This window comes from Cebus imitator, unplaced genomic scaffold (genome assembly GCF_001604975.1).
Source record: "Cebus imitator isolate Cc_AM_T3 unplaced genomic scaffold, Cebus_imitator-1.0 Scaffold52, whole genome shotgun sequence".
In the NCBI taxonomy this organism is placed as follows: Eukaryota; Metazoa; Chordata; class Mammalia; order Primates; family Cebidae; genus Cebus; species Cebus imitator.
The window spans coordinates 5,556,177-5,574,193 of record NW_016107367.1 but is presented as its reverse complement, the minus strand read 5'-3'; positions in this window follow the sequence as shown (position 1 = coordinate 5,574,193).

The following is an 18,017-nucleotide window of genomic DNA, read 5'->3' as shown; positions in this document are numbered from 1 at the left end:
TCCAAGATAGTTAAAGATCTAAGAACCAGGGAAGTCATCTCTTTGCCACTTTCCCTAGGATTCATAGGAGTTTTTAAAAATGAACTCAACCAAGTTATTCCACAGGCCAGATCCCCTTCAGATTCACTCACCTGGAATTTTCTGGTTCCTAGAATCTGTCTGTGTCTAGTCCTCAGCTGACTGGCCTAAGACTCAGCTGAAGGGGTGTTAGGAACCAAATCCCTGGGTTCCAGTGGGTGATTCCAACCTGTCTCAGGCTAATTGCAATGCCATGTTCATACCAATCAATAAGTTTTTTCAAAAGTGAGGTCAAAGTTGGGTTGTCCTGTTCTGTGATTAATGAATGCTAAATAATATTAATAGCTAAAGGACGCTAATGTTCCCAAAAACGTGTCAAAGGCAAAGTTTTTTTCCCTCCCCAGCTCAAACTTAATACAGTGCAGGCGAGCTATTTGTTCCAGCTCCCCAGAGACATCTGAAATTGATTTTAGAGGCTGAACACTCAAATTAGACATTTGAAGCATCAAAGATAAATTTGAAGATGAATTTACCCTGTCGAGGCTCAGAGGACAACTGATAAAACTTTTTATTTTATTCTTTTTTTTTTTTGAGACGGAGTTTCGCTCTTGTTACCCAGGCTAGAGTGCAATGGCGCGATCTCGGCTCACTGCAACCTCCGCCTCCTGGGTTCAGGCAATTCTCCTGCCTCAGCCTCCTGAGTAGCTGGGATCACAAGCACGTGCCACCATGCCCAGCTAATTTTTTGTATTTTTAGTAGAGACAAGGTTTCACCATGTTGACCAGGATGGTCTCAATCTCTTGACCTTGTGATCCACCCGCCTCAGCATCCCACAGTGCTGAGATTACAGGCATGAGCCACCGCGCCCGGCCTCTTTTATTCTTAACCCAGAAAGTGATCCTCGTCCTGCTTGTCATTTTCTGGAATCTTGATATTCAAATCAAGGAAATGTAGTATTGAATGCCTACCTGTAAGGGTTGTGTATATTCCAATCCACCTGTCTATCTAGGTGTACCTCCAAACTAAAGAATGGATTTGGTGAGTTGAGTTTGAAATATTGAGGCCTGGTGGATTCATGTTGCTTCTAGGATTCTAGCTTCACCCAATTTGGACTCAATTTAATTTCACACTAGCCATTCTATTTTACTTGCTTATGAGGGTCGTGAACAATGAATTTTGTGCACGCTTTGGAAATTCTTTGGTGTATAATACAGGAAGATGTCCTTTTTTTTTTTTTTTTTTAAGTTGGAGTCTCACTCTGTTCCCCAGGCTGGTGGAGTGGTGCCATATCAGCTCACTGCAACCTCCCCCTCCCGAGTTCAAGTGATTCTCCTGCCTCTGCCTCCCGAGTAGCTGGGACTCCAGGCACCACCACCACACCTGGCTTTTTGTATTTTTAGTAGAGATAGAGTTTCACCATGCTAGACAGGATGGTCTCAATCTCCTGATCTTGTGATCTGCCTGCCTCTGCTTCTCAGTGTTGGGATTACCCAATGTGAACCACCATGCCCCACCAATGTCCTCTTTTAAACTAATCTTTTTTAAATACAAAAAACATTCACAGATTTGTTCACTATTAGAAAATTTCAAAATAAATTTTCACAAGAATATATTACGGCCCAAAGACAGGATCTGGATATAAAATATAAAATAAACAAGAAAAATGAAAGGCTGAGTCTCTTAAGTTTTCCCATCACGTCCTTTGACTTATTTGATTTTATTTTGTAGCATACCCTGACCATGTGCATGACCATAGCTTCTTTTTGGACTCCTTGATTGTCCTAGATATTTCACTCTTTTGGTTATGAAAATAATTGCAAATTGCAATACCGCTCTGAGAGAGTGGAAAGAAATGGCTTAGTTTTCCAGTGGAATGCAGCAGTCCTTAAAGATACATCACCAACTTTCTGATGAGAGCAAAACTTTCAAAGAAACCGTCATTTTTCAAGGCTGAGATGTGGTGTTAAAGGTGAGTGAGGAGGATTATAATTTTACTTTTACCTGTGTACTTCTGAATGAGACCTTAGCGGTCTTAGTTTAACCTTCTGAGATGTATGGCCTGTTTACCAATTCTGAAAAACTGATGGAAAGCTTAAATGTTTCAAGTAAGTATGGAGAAATTTGAAGGTGTAGGTTGGTAATAGGAATATGAGTGTATATCAGATCAGATTTAGGTCAACTCAGTCATAAATGTCTACTAGCCCTACAAAGGACATGAACTCATCATTTTTTTATGGTTGCATAATATTCCATAGTGTACATGTGCCATTTTTTCCCTGTCCAGTCTATCATCGACGGCATTTGGGTTGGCTCCAAGTCTTTGCTATTGTAAACAGTGCTTCAGTGAACATACGTGTACATGTGTCTTTATAACAGAATGATTTATAATCCTTTGGATATATGCCCAGTAATGGGATTGCTGGGTTAAATGGAATTTCTATTTCTAGGTCCTTGAGGAATCGCCACACTGTCTTCCACAATGGTTGAACTAATTTACACTCCCACCAACAGTGTAAAAGTGTTCCTATTTCTCCGCATCCTCTCCAGCATCTGTTGTCTCCAGATTTTTTAATGATTACTATTCTAACTGGCGTGAGATGGTATCTCAATGTAGTTTTGATTTGCATTTCTCTAATGACCAGTGATGATGAGCATTTTTTCATATGTTAGTTGGCCTCATATATGTCTTCTTTTGAAAAGTGTCTGTTCATATCCTTAGCCCACTTTTGAATGGGTTTGTTTGTTTTTTTTCTTGTAAATCTGTTTTAGTTCTTTGTAGATTATGGATATTAGGCCTTTGTCAGATGGGTAGATTGCAAAAACTTTTTCCCATTCTGTTGGTTGCTGGTTCACTCTAATAATTGTTTCTTTTGCTGTGCAGAAGCTCTGGAGTTTAATTAGATCCCATTTGTCTATTTTGGCTTTTGTTGCCATTGCTTTTGGTGTTTTGGTCATGAAGTCCTTGCCTATGCCTATGTCCTGAGTGGTTTTGCCTAGGTTTTCTTCTAAGGTTTTTATGGTGTTAGGTCTTATGCTTAAGTCTTTAATCCATCTGGAGTGAATTTTAGTGTAAGGTATTAGGAAGAGGCCCAGTTTCTGCTTTCTGCACATGGCTAGCCAGTTTTCCCAACACCATTTACTAAACAGGTAATCCGTTCCCCATTGCTTGTTTTTGTCAGGTTTGTCAAAGATCAGATGGTGGTAGATGTGTGACGTTGCCTCTGAGGCCTCTGTTCTGTTCCATTGGTCTATGTGTCTGTTTTGGTACCAGTACCATGCTGTTTTGATTACTGTAGCCTTGTGGTATAGTTTGAAGTCAGGTGGCATGTGTTACCTCCAGCTTTGTTCTTTTTGCTTAGGATTGTCTTGGCTATGCCGGCTCTCTTTTGGTTTCATATGAAGTTTAAGGTGTTTTTTTTCCAGTTCTGTGAAGAAGGTCATTGGTAGCTTGATGGGGATAGTGTTGAATCTATAAATTACTTTGGGCAGTATGGCCATTTTCACGATATTGATTCTTCCTAACCATGAGCATGGAATGTTTCTCCATCTGTTTGTGTCCTCTCTTATTTCCTTGAGTAGTGGTTTGTAGTTCTCCTTGAAGAGGTCCTTTACATCCTTTGTTAGTTGTGTTCCTAGGTATTTTATTTTCTTTGTAGCAATTATGAATGGTGGTTCGTTCTTGATTTGGCTCTCTATAAGTCTGTTATTGGTGTATAGAAATGCTTGTGATTTCTGCACATTGATTTTGTATCCTGAGACTTTGCTGAAGTTGCTTATCAGTTTCAGGAGATTTTGGGTGGAGATGATGGGATCTAAATACACAATCATGTCATCTGCAAATAGAGACAATTTGACTTCCTCCTTTCCTAATTGAATACCCTTTATTTCTTTTTCTTGCCTGATTATTCTGGCTTGAACTTCCAATACTATATTAAATAGGAGTGGTGAGAGAGGGCATCCTTGTCTAGTGCCAGAATTCAAAGGGAATGCTTCCAGTTTTTGCCCATTCAGTATGATATTGGCTGTGGGTTTGTTGTAAATAGCTTTTATTATTTTGAGATACAGTCCTTTGATATCTAGTTTATTCAGAGTTTTTAGCATAAAAGCTATTGAATTTTGTTGACGGTCTTCTCTGCATCTATTGAGATAATCATGTGATTTTTGTCTTTGGTTCTGTTTATGTGGTGAATTACATTTATAGACTTGTTTATGTTGAACCAGCCTTGCATCCGTGGGATGAAGCCTACTTGATCATGATGGATAAGCTTTTTGATGTGCTGTTGCAATCTGTTTACCAGTATTTTATTGAAGATTTTTGCCTCTGTGTTCATCATGGATATTGGCCTGAAGTTTTCTTTTCTTGTTGAGTCTCTGCCTGGTTTTCATATCAGGATGATGTTGGTCTCATAAAATGATTTGGGGAGGATTCCCTCTTTTTGGATTGTTTGGAATAGTTTCAGAAGGAATGGTACCAGCTCCTCTTGTGTGTCTGGTAGAATTCAGCTATGAATCCATCTGGACCTGGGCTATTTTTGGGTGGTAGGCTCTTCATTACTGCCTCAACTTCAGACCTTGTTATCGGTCTATTCAAGGTTTCGACTTCTTCCTGGTTTAGGCTTGGGAGGGTGTAATTTATCAATTTCTTACAGGTTTACTGGTTTATGTGCACAGAGTTGTTTGTAGTAATCTCTTATGGTGGTTTATATTTCTGGGGAATCTGTGGTGATATCCCCTTTATAGTTTTTTATTGCATCTATTTGATTATTCTCCCTTTTCTTTTTTATTAATCTGGCTACTGGTCTGTATATTTTGTTTATCTTTTCAAAAAAAAAAAACAGCTCCTGGATTTATTGATTTTTGAAGGGTTTTTTGTGTCTCTGTCTCCTTCAGTTCTGCCCTGATCTTGGTTATTTCTTGTCTTCTGCTAGGTTTTGAGCTTTTTTTGATCTTGCTTCTCTAGTTCTTTCAATTTTGATGATAGGGTGTTGATTTTAGATCTTTCCTTGCTTCTCATGTGGATATTTATTGCTATAAAGTTTCCTCTAGACACTGCTTTAAATGTGTCCCAGAGATTCTGGTATGTTGTGTCTTTGTCCTCACTGGTTTCGAAGAACATCTTTATATCTGCCTTCATTTTATTGTTTATCCAGTCAAACTTCAAGAGCCAGTTGTTCAGTTTCCATGAAGCTGTGTGGTTCTGAGTTAGTTTCTGAATTCTGAGTTCTAATTTGACTGCACTGTTGTCTGAGAGTCTGTTGGTTATGATTTCCGTTCTTTTGCATTTGCTGAGGGTCAATTATCATGTGGTCAGTTTTAGAGTAGGTGTGATGTGGTGCTGAGAAGAATGTATATTCTGTGGATTCGGGGTGGAGAGTTCTGTAAATGTCTGTTAGGTTTGCTTGGTCCAGGTCTGAGTTCAAATCCCGGATATTCTTGTTAATTTTCTGTCTCATCGATCTGTCTAATATTGGCAGTGGAGTGTTAAAGTCTCCCACTATTATTGGGCGGGAGCCTAAGTCTCTTTGTAGGTCATTAAGAACTTGCTTTATGTATCTGGGTGCTCCTGTATTGGGTGTGTATATATTTAGGATCGTTAGCTCTTCATGTTGTGTTGATCCTTTTACCATTATGTAATGCCCTTCTCTGTGTCTTTTGATCTTTGTTGGTTTAAAGCCTATTTCATCAGAAACTAGGACTGCAACTCCTGCTTTTTTTTTTGCTCTCCATTTTCTAGGGAGATGTCCCTCCATCACTTTATTTTGAGCCTATGTGTATCCTTGCATGTGAGATGGGTTACCTGTATACAGCACACCAATGGGTTTTTACATTTTATCCAATTTGCCTGTCTGTCTCTTTTGATTGGGGCATTTAGCCCATTTAGATTTAAGGTTAATATTGTTATGTGTAAATTTAATTCTGTCATTTTGATGCTAGCTGGTTGTTTTGCCCATTCGTTGATGTAGTTTCTTCATTGTTTTGATGCTCTTTATCATTTGGTATATTTTTGGAGTGGCTAGTACTGGTTGTTCCTTTCTGCATTTAGTGCTTCTTTCAGGAGCTCTTGTAAAGCAGGCCTGGTGGTGGTGAAATCTCTCAGCAATTGCTTGTTCGTAAAGGGTTTTATTTCTCCTTCCCTTATGAAGTTTAGTTTGGCTGGATATGAAATTCTAGGCTGAAAGTTCTTTTCTGTAAGGATGTTGGATATTGGCCCCCACTCTTTTCTGGCTTGTAGGGTTTCTACTGAGAGATCCACTGTGAGTCTGATGAGCTTCCCTTTGTGGATGACCCGATCTTTCTCTCTGGCTGCGCTTAGCATTTTTTCCTTCATTTCCATCCTGGTAAATCTAAAGATTATGTGCCTTGGGGTGGCTCTTCTTGAGGAATATCTTTGTGGTGTTCCCTGTATTTCCTGGAATTGAATATTGGCCTGCCTTGCTAGGTTGGGGAAGTTCTCCTGGATAATATCCTGAAGAGTGTTTAGTACCTGCCCAGCAGCTCTTAACAGAACAACGGAGCTCATGGCTCAGCACTTGAGCTTCTATAAGGGACAGACTGTCTCCTCAGGCATCTCTCTGACCCCGATATAACCAAAGAGACACCTCATAAAGGAGTGCTCAAGCTGACATCTTGTGGGTATCCTTCTGGGATAAAGATAACAGAAAAAGAAACTGGCAACAACCCTTGCTGTTCTGCAGCCACTGCAGGTGATCCCCAGGCAAGCAGGGTCTGGAGTAGACCTCCAGCAGTCCTATCACAGGTGGGCCTGTTAGAAGGAAAACTAAGAAACAGAAAGAAATAACTTCATCAGCAACAAAAAGGATGTCCACTTAGAGAACCCGTCTGAAAGTCACCAACCATGAAGACCACAGGTAGATGAATCCACAAAGATGGGAAGAAACCAGTGCAAAAAGGATGAAAGTACCTGAAACCAGAATGCCTCTCCTCCTCCAAGGGATCACAACTCCTCACCAGCAAGGGAACCAGGCTGGATGGAGAATGAGTCTGATGAATTGACAGAAACAGGCTTCAGAAGGTGGGTAATAACACACTTCTCTGAGCTAAGAGATCATGTTCTAACCCTATGCAAAGAAACTAAGACCTTGAAAAAAGGTTTGATGAAATGCTGAAAAGAATAAACAGCTTAGAAAAGAATATAAATGACCTGATGGAGCTGAAAAACACAACACGAGAACTTCGTGAAGCATACACAAGTTTCAATAGCTGAATCAACCAAGCAGAAGAAAAGATATCAGAGATTGAAGATCAACTCAATGAAATAAAATGAGAAGTCAAGATTAGAGAAAAAAGAGTAAAAAGAAATGAACAAAGCCTCCAAGAAATATGGGATTATGTGAAAAGACCTGATCTACATTGGATAGGAGTACCTGAATATGACAGAGATAATGAATCCAAGGAGCCATGTTTGAGTTTCATGATTCTCATTCATCATCATAGCTGATTATATCAAAGCAGTTAATTCTATCAAAGTGATTTATAGGACAAAGCTGGACCAGTTGGACTCTCTCTCAAGTTTCTGCAGCATGACCTAGGGTTTCTACACACTGGGAAGTAGATTCTGAGTCCCAGTGATAGCAGAGTCAGATGAAAGGTGTTCCCCAAATGTACACTAAGGTTGGATTGCCTGATTCTTCCTCCTTTGAATCCTGAATGCTTAGGTCTTCCATAGACTACAAACATTTTCTCCATAAATCCCCCTTATTTTGCTCAGATAGGTATAAGCTTGTCTCTCTTCCTTGCAACCAGAAGAACCAAAACAGTGTGTTCGCAAAACTGCAAAAACCAGACTGACCACAGCATACAGTGGGATACATGTGAAAAAGTATGATGGGATTTTCTTCTGAAGGCTCTTGGAAACCAGGCTAGGAAATATGTATTTAACGAGGGAAGCCAATGAATACTTTATGCCAATGAGCTATCTGAAACCACCTATTAGGGAGAATGAGCAGGCAACAATGGGTTAGAATATGTGGGTTTTCTTTGGTATTCCTTCCCCCTTTGATAGCAATTCATAGACAGAAATAGTTCTTTCTATACTTGTCAAATTATTGGAAAAACAACTTTTGATATTTATATTAGAATATTTCTGATGTAATTCATCATGAAAATTTAAGTACCAACTTCATCACTATTTATTTCTGGCTATGTTCAAAGTGCAGTGCTAAAATACAAAAATTATTGTGATTTGGTCTATGCCTGGAGGGAGTTTTCAGATGAGAGTTTTCACATATCCTAGCTCATCACTAATATTAGGGAGCATTCACTTTGGGTATGCCTGCAAGGTAGAAAATATAGGCTTGGACAGGGTGTCCAGGAAAAGGTCTCTGAATTCACCACATTTTTATCCTTTAACAGGGTGATTGTCTTACAGGAAGAGGAGAGACCTCTCATGTGAGGCCTCAGCTTCCTGGAGCACCCACAAGTATTTTTTTTTTAATATTTTATTGCGTTTTAGGTTTTGGGATACATGTGAAGAACATGCGAGATTGTTGCATAGGTACATACATGGCAATGTGCTTTGCTGAGTTCCTCCCCATCACCTATATCTGGCATTCTCCCCATGTTATCCCTCCCCAACTCCCCAATTCTTATAGAAGGCTTAAAGGCTTATAATATGATGATTTGATATTCTTATGAAAATTAAATCGGGAACTAAATTTGTTAAACAGCTTAGTTATGGGAAGAAACGTAATATGTAGCCTTAGCATTCATTCAAAGTTAATATTTGTAGCCTGCATAATTTAAATTCAGCTTTCTCTTATTTCCTTCCTTCCTCTTTTCTTCTTTTTCTTCTTCCCTCCTAAATACAGTTAAGGCAAGTTACTCTCATTTGTATGAAAGTGAATCCAGTTGAGACACTTTAGCCTGCAGGTCAGAGCACACCCATTTTATCAGAACTATCTTTCTTTCTAAGGTATTTCTTCACTCAGTATAAAGTAAATTCAAAATAAAAAGCTATATTAACACCATGATTTCTGTGTGTGTGCTTTGGGAAATGCAAGACCCCACCCCAAAACCATTTACAGTTACTCATTGAGACAGTTTCCAGATGATCTCTTGGGAGGTTCTCATGAGCTATGGCTTGAAAGTCACACAACGTTGGGGAAGCACAAGATGAGGGGCTCCTGGGTGCTCCAGTGGCAACTAGCCTTCTCTGGGCTTCCAGCCTGCTCCAGAATGTGCACTCAGTTGAGGTGGGTTATCTGTCAAAGTTTAGTTCCTAGCGAAGCAGACTTTGAGGCATGGATTTGGTACAAGTATTTATTTAGGATGCAACCCAGGAAACAATGTGTGGGTGTGGAGATCCGAGCCAAGAGAGGGAAAAACGCCAACAAAGAGCATGTTAATAAGGGAATTATAACTGTGGGCAACAAAAGCTCAAACCTTCCTACTGATGATTCTCTGAGAAACCTGGGTGGACCTGACTTGAAATTGTCTGGCTGAAGACAGTGGAAGCTGGGATATTTACCTCAACCCTGGGCCTTTTGATTGAGGTTAACCTGGGTACACTAATCTTTCAGTGCATGAGAAAGGCCAGGAGAACATGCTCATGCAGAGGCCAGATAGTTCCCTGTGCTTACCAGCTGCCTGGCCCAGGTTCAGGAAATCTGTAGAGTCACAAAAGCCTCCATATCAGGCTTGTTCAATGGGTGGCATTAGTATATTTCCCATCTTAAAGAACATACTGATGCTGAGAGATGAAGCATCTTGACTGGAGTTACACAAATGTTAATCTATAGAATCAAGCATTTCAATAAAAGTCATTCCAGAGCCCACAGGCCACTGATCTCCCTGGGCCTGTGTCTTTCAGTCTTTTACCAAGCAAATTCCAGACTTGGTGTAGATTTTTGGAGGAAAAGTCTGTAATAATAAATTCATAAACATATAAACATAGATTTAATTCATTTGCTAAATATTTATGCAGCTCAATTAATATTTTTTTTCTTATTGATACTGTTTGGCTCTGTGTCCCCACCCAAAAGTCACTTCGAATTGTCAAGGGAGAGACCTGTTGGGAAGTAATTGGATCATGGGGATGGTTTCCCCCAGGCTGTTCTTATGATAATGAGTGCGTTCTCATGAGATCTGATGGTTAGAAAGTGTTTGACAGTTCCTCCCTCACTGTCTCTCCCTTGTGAAGAAAGTTCTTGCTTCTCCTTCACCTTCCACCATGATTGTAAGTTTCCTGAGGCTTACCCAGCCATGCAGAACTGTGAGTCAATTAAGCCTTTTTCCTTTATAAATTGCCAAGTCTCAAGCAGTTCTTTATAGCATTGTGAGAATGAACTAATACAGGAAATTGGTACTGGGAGTGGGTCTCTCCTATAAAAATAGCCTGAAAATGTGGAAGCAATGTTGGAAGTGGATAACAGGCACAGGTTGGAACAGTTTGAGGGCTCAGAAGAAGACAGGAAGGTGTGAGAAAGTTTAGAACTTCCTAGAGACTTAAATAGTTTTGACAAAATGCTGATAATGAGTTGAACAATGAAATCCAGGCTGAGATGGTCTCAGATGGAGATGAGGAACTTATCGGAAACTGGAGGAAAGATCATTCTTACTATGCTTTAGCAAAGAGACTGGTGGCATTTTGCCCCTGCCGTAGATATCTGTGAAACTTTGAACTTGAGAGAGATGAGTTATGGTTTCTGGATGAAGAAATTTCTAAGCAGCAAAGCATTCAAGAGGTGACCTGGTTTGTTCTGAAAGTATTACAGGCATATGCATTTATGAAGAGATGATTTGAAATTGAAACTTATGTTTAAAAATGAAGCAGAGTGAAAAACTGAAAAATTTGCCACCTGACCATGTGGTGGAAAAGAAAAAACCCATTTCCTGTGGACAAATTCAAGGCAGTTGCAGAAATGCACATAAGTAATGAGGAGCCCAAAATTAATAGCCAAGACAAGGGGGCAAATTTCTCCTTACAAAGGGGGCATTTAAGAGATCTTCATGGCAGCCTCTCCCATCACAACTCCTCAGAGGCCTAAGAGGGAAAAACGGTTTTGTGAGCCAGGCCCTGGGTCCCACTGATCTGCAGCCTTAGGACATAGCACACTGGGTCAAGGCTGCTCCAGCTCCAGCTGTGGCTAAAATAGGCCAAGATATATCTTAGTCCATTGCTTCAGAGGGTGCATGCCCAAAGCCTTGGCAGCTGCCACACCATGTTGGACCTGCAGGTGAACAGAAGACATGAGTTAAACTTTGGAAGTCTCCACCTTGATTTCAGAGGATATATGGAAATGCCTGGATGTCCAGGCAGAAGTTTACTGCAGGGGAAGAGACTTCATGGAGTACGTCTACTAGGGCAATGCAGAGAGGAGCCCACACACAGTCCCTACTGGGTCACTGCCTTGTGGAGTTGTGAGAAAACAGCCACTGTTCTCCAGACTCCAGAATGGTAGATCCACCAACAGCTTTCATTGTGCATCTGGAAAAGTGTAGACACTCAATGCCAAACCATCAAAGCAGCTACAGGGGCTGTACCCTGCAGAGCCACAGAAGCAGAGCTGCCCAAGGACTTGGGAGCCCATCCCTTGCATCAGCATGCCCTGGACATGAGACATGGAGTCAAATGATATTGTTTTGTAGCTTTAAGATTTAATGAGTGCCCTGATGGGTTTTGTAGTTGCATGGGACCTATGGCCACTTTGTTTTGGCCAATTTCTCCCATTTGAAATTGCAGCATTTACCCAATGCCTGCACCCACATTGTATCTTGGAAGTAACTAACTTTATTTTACAGGTGGAAGAGACTTGTTTTCTCTCAGATGAAACTTTGGACTTAGACTTTTGAGTTAATGCTGGAATTGGTTAAGACTTTGGGAGACTGTTGGGAAGGCATAATTGGTATTGAAATGTGAAAAGGACGTGAGAATTAAGAGGGGCCAGGTGTGGAATAATAAGGTTTGGCTCTGTGTCTCCACCCAAATCTCATCAAGAATTGTAATCCCCATATGTCAAGGAAGGGACCTGGTGGGAGGTAATCGAATCATGGGGATAGTTTCCCCCAGGCTGTTCTTATGATAGTGAGTGAGTTCACATGAGATCTGATGGTTCAAAAGTGCATGGCCACTCCCCCATCACTCTTTCTCCTCTCCTGTCACCTTGTGAATTAGGTACTTCCTTCTCCTTTGCCTTATGCCATGATTGTAAGTTCCCTGTGGCCTCCCCAGCCATGCAGAACTGGGAGTCATTTAAACTTCATTTCTTTATAAATTGTCCAACCTCAGGCATTTCTTTATACAGTGTGAAACCAGATTAATACACTTGTGATTAATACTTTATTATGAAAATTCTTTTTAAATAAGCAACTCATTTTTTCCCACCAAAGACAATAAGTTAAGTGTGTGAATGGACAGGGATCTTAGAACACACTACGTGGTTATCTGTTTGTCTGTATATTCCATTTAAGTTTTATTTCAAAAATTATGTTTGCCTTATTCACTATTCCCAGTGATTGACACATTGTATATGATTTAAAATGTTTTCTGAATATTATATGGGGTTTTCTTAGCAAATTTGATTATGAAAAAAATGGCAGAAAATCAAATATGTCTGATGGCATAAAAAGAAACAATACCAAGTGCTTTTTAGTTTGGTCAGTAGCTTCTACTCTGTGAAAAAGTTACTGAGTATTGTGGTTCTCAATAGTAAATCATTTTTTTTTAAGTTATACAACAAAACAACACATTCCAAGATAACTGCATCCAAGATACTGGGAATAAACCATTAAATCCATTAAATGAAATATTTGCAGAAAATATCAGAGAAAAGCTTATAGGAGCACATTTCACCCCAAGCAAGTGGTGTAGTTAATGTAAGCATTCAGTGCTTCATTGTTGCTTTTTTCCATTACTACCCTGGAGAATAATCTTTTCCAAACACCTGTCTGATCTTGTTCAACCCTCTTCAGAAGGTCCACACCATCCATGAGAGTGAACTCAGACACCTTGCCCAAGACTCCAGCACTTAGGCTCCAACTCATGTTTCTGATTTCACCTCCACTCCCTTCTACACACCCACAAATCCACCCACACTACTCCTAATTACTGAAGCACAGCTTGGTGTTTCAGCCTACATTCACACTTGCGGTTTCCACTTACCAGCAGAATTTGTCACTCCTTTATGCTTATTCTCACCATATAATCTTTTCACACTTCTGCTACATTTTCACCTCAAATTGCAAAACCTTGTTTATGTAGATAGCTACAGCTACTAAATTGTAGCAACTATGTCATATCTATCCTTGTTCTTGGAGCCTAGCATAGTGTCTAGTATATAGTCTCTAGTAAAGAGATACTCAGTGATCCTTGACAGGAAGAAAAAAATAATTGGATGAGTCAGTAGATGGATGGAAAAGTGGATGAATTAATAGATGAATAGGCAATTGAAGGTAAGAAAGAAAGAAAATGTTATACCTCAGAAGGTAAGAAAGAAAAAGTTATTCCACATGCAAGAGTTCATGAAGGAATTAAACATTCATTATGAGTACCTTTATGGCTTCCCATTCAGGGAATTATGTCTGTATTTTGCCCCTAAAGTCCAGGAGGAAGACATCTTACTTTTCTAGTGTCCTACCTGAAGAGTCTAAAATATGTGCATCTCCAGTTGTCCTTTCTAACATTTTCTAAACTTATGCTCATCAATATGGCAAACACCATCCACATGTGACTATTGAGAACTTTAAATGCAGCTACTGGGACTAAAGAAATCAACTTTTAATTTCATTTTATTGTAATTTTAATTTAAAAAACTCATACTTGATTTAATTAATGGAAAACTTTATGTTTGAAACAATACATATAAATAAATCAACTTTTTACACTGTAAGTTTTATGTACTCTAAACAATGATCAGATATTTGTTATTAAAAAAATTAGCACGTGAATTTCTGTGTGCTGAAAGTATAAAATAGGCACTGGATTTTGAAAATTTAGTACTAAATTTTAAAAAAAGTAAAACAACTTATTAATATTTTTATGATAATTACATGGTGAAGGGCTAATCTTTGGATAGATTAAGGAATATATGTTATTAAAATGATTTTTACAGATTTTATGTTACTTATTACGGCTACTAGAAAATTTTTAATTTCATGTGTGCCTGCATTATGTTTCTACTAGATCAGCACATGGTAAATGCAGGATTTTATCTGCTCCTCAGATAGAGAGCAGTGATCAGCTTCAATTTTAACTCCTCCCATGGAAATTCTGTTGTATCGGCCAGCAAAGTACAGTTGATTCTTGAACAATGTAGGGATTTGGGGGGATGACCTTCTACTCAGATGAAAATAGAGGTATACATTTGACTGTCCCAAAATCTATCAATTAATGGCCTACTATTGATTGTAAGCTTTATTGGTAACATAGAGTCTATTAACATATATGATGCATATTATATATATTACATGCTATACTCTTACAATAAAATAAGGTAGAGATAAGAAAATGTCATTAGCAACATCAGGAGAAGGATAAAATAATTTTACTATGCATTAAGTGGAAGTGGATCATCTTAAAGGTCTTCATCCCTATCTTTAGGTTGAATCAGAGAAGGAGGAGGAAGAAAAAGTGGAGTTGGTCTTGCTGTCTCAGGAATGACAGAAGTGGAGGTGGTGCAGGAGATGAAAGGGGAGGCAGGAGAGGCAGGCACGCTTGGCATAACTTTTATTGAAAAAAATCCACTCATAAATGCATTTACACAGTTTAGGCCCATGTTGTTCAAGCATCAGCTGCAAATGGAAAAGAGCACTAGAGTTAGATAGCAATAACTAATTTTGATATCTGTTTTGTTGGTTAAATATATATTACTTTTCAGCTCAAAATCACCTACTGTAATCTGCTCTGTGATTCAGGAGCTGAGATTTTACAAAACTTATTTCCCAATTCTCATTTGGCTTCCTGTAAGTTTTGGCCAATAGGAAGCATTCTCTGGAGCCTGGAGGTGGGACTTCCTGTCTGTCTTCCTGTTCCTGCCAACCTCACCCTCAGAGCCACAGCTGTTTTAGCTCCAGCTTCTTGGAGTGCTCCCAGAGCCACTCCCTAGTGTCTGCTCCAGGACCAGCAGCAGCAGGGCAGCACCCCTCCACAGAAATCTTACCACCAGCTTTTTCCCTGTTTCATTCATTCCCAGTCCCAGGACTGGCTGTGTATTAGTCCATTTTCACACTGCTGAGAATGACATCTCCAAGACTGGACCATTTACAAAAGAACGATTTACTGAACTTACAGTTCCACATGCCTGAGGAGGCCTCACAATCATGGTGGAAGGTGAAAGGCATGTCTCACAATGGCAGCAGTCAAGAAAAGAGAACTTGTGCAGAGAAACTCCCCTTTTTAAAACCATCAGATCTTGTGAGACATTGACTATCACGCAAACAACATGGGAAAGACCCACTCCCGTGATTCAGTTATTTTCCACTGGCTCTCTCCCACGACATGTGGTATCTTCAAGAATTCAAGACAGGATTTGGGTGAAGACACAGCCAAACCATATTAGGCAGCTACCCCTAAAGTTACTATTTCAGAGTTACAGTAGTGTTTACTTTTTGCATTTTAATTTTCCCATTCCATTGTAATTAATTAGTCACATTAAATTCCCTTTTGAAATATGTAATATGGTTCTGTTCTCCTGATGAAAACATGAGTAGTACATGTACATTTGTAAATATAAAGCACCCCAAACATAACCTAAACATAAAAGTATAAATCACAATAAAAGCCTGAAAATAACTAGAATGGAATTATAATGAATATATTATAATCAAAAGTATGAGATGACATGAAAGCAAGATTTGAGAAGAAATTGTCTTAATTGCTCTTATTAAAAAAATAAAATCAATGATCCAATGATACAAATAAAGAATTTTTTTAGTAAGAACATAAAAGTAAATCTTAAATGAAGAAAGATATAGTTAAAATAGATGTAGAAATAATAAACCTAACAGAAAGGATAAATAAAATCAAAACCTAACTTTTTGCCAAAAAAATACTATAGTCATATCCGGTGACTATAGCTCAAGGGAAGAGGAAGAAACTGAAAATTAAAAAAAAAGCAGGAATTAGTAATATGAAAGATCTGCAGATAGAGAAGGAATTAGTAAAAAACAGAAATTAGTAATATGAAATAATTGCAGATAGAGAAGAGATTGAAAATATAGGAGGAAACTATGAACAACTTTATGCTGTATATTTAAAAAGCATATAAATGGAAAAAGAATCCTGGGAATATCTAATTAACAAAACACACTTCATGAACAGTTAGAAAATCCAAGTGGAACCCAATACATTGAATCACTTTTTAATGATTATCGTTTAAAAAAGAAAGAAACATTTTTAAAACCTGAATAGATTTTACCTGCAAGTTCAAACAAATAAGAAATATTTAATATCTGCTTTCTTCCAGCTGATCGACAGAAATGAGAGAATATTTACACTTCACCTTATGGGTCTGGAATAACTTTGACACCAAAACTAGAGAAAGAAACTATGAAAAAAGAAAATTAAGGGCAATTTCATTTATAAATATAAATGAACATAAACTAAATAATCTGAAATAAAATACTACAAACTGAATTAAGCAATATGTAAAATGATCAATTTGGGTTAATTTAGAAATGTAAGGGTCATTTTTATTAGAAGACAAATGAATACTTTTCACCATATTAGCAGAATAAAGAAATATAACTAATCAATTAATATAGAGCAACTGATGAAATCCAAAACCCATTTATAATTAAAAAAAAAAAAAAAACTATTAGCAAACTGGAAACAGAAAATAACTCTGTTAATTTCCAGAAACTAACAGCTTACTCACTAATGAAACATTTACATTCCAATAATAGTTAAATAAAAGCCATGTGACTCCCATGTCACTGCTCAGTCCAACACTGAGTTGGATTAGCTAGAACAGGAAACGCAGTAAATAAGAGCATAAAGATTGTAAGAGAAGAGATCAAACTGTCATTATTGACAAAATACATAAGATGATTTCAGCAAGGTGTCTAGATACATGTTCATTTTATTCAATCAATTACATTTCTATAAAGAGCCATGATTAGAAAATGTTTCTTTAAAAATATATCATTTACTATCATCCGAACGTATTGGGAGGTTGAGGTGTAAGGATCATGTGAGCCCAGGAGTTTAAAACTAGCCTGGGCAACATAGTGAGACTCCATCACTCTAAAAAACAATAATAATAATATATACCATTTATAAAGCAACACAAATAGAAAATATCATGTAAGAAACCTTATCACAATTTTTCAAGAATTCTTCAGGAATTGTTGTTTCCATACCTTAACTCTGTGTATGTATGTGTGTGTACATATAAACATATACACGTTTATGTATACACACAAAGACACCATTTCCTGTTGTAATGATGCAATGATGTTGAGCTTTTGATTCTACCTAATTTAGTTTATAAACCCAATGTCATTTCAATCAAAGCCCCAATAGAAATTTTTTGGAGCATAACAACTCATTCCAAAATTCACATGATAGGAAAAAAGCCAACACAATTTTAAAGATCAATATGGCGGGACTTAGATTTTCAGACATGAATTTTTAATGTAAAACTATATCAATAAGTGAGAGAGTGATAATCAGTACAGGGAGACCAATGAAACCAGAGTAGGAAATCCAGACTCTTACCTATGTACATCTGGAAATTGATTTATGACAGAGGTAGTAACAGGGATTAGCGAGTACATTATTTTAGAAAATGCCAGCTGCTGTACCAGATAAACACCATAATATTTTCTAACACAATAGTTTACTTCTACCACATAAGATTCCCTGATTGGCACGTGCCTCTCCTAAAAGCTATAACTCAAGAACCTGAGCTGTCTTAGTTTTAGTCTTAAGCTGCTACAACAAAAACTATAAATAAAAGAAATCAAGTTCTCACACTTCTGAAGGCTGGAGGTTCTAGAGCAAGGTGCCATAGATTCAGTGTCTGGCTAAGGACTTCTCCTC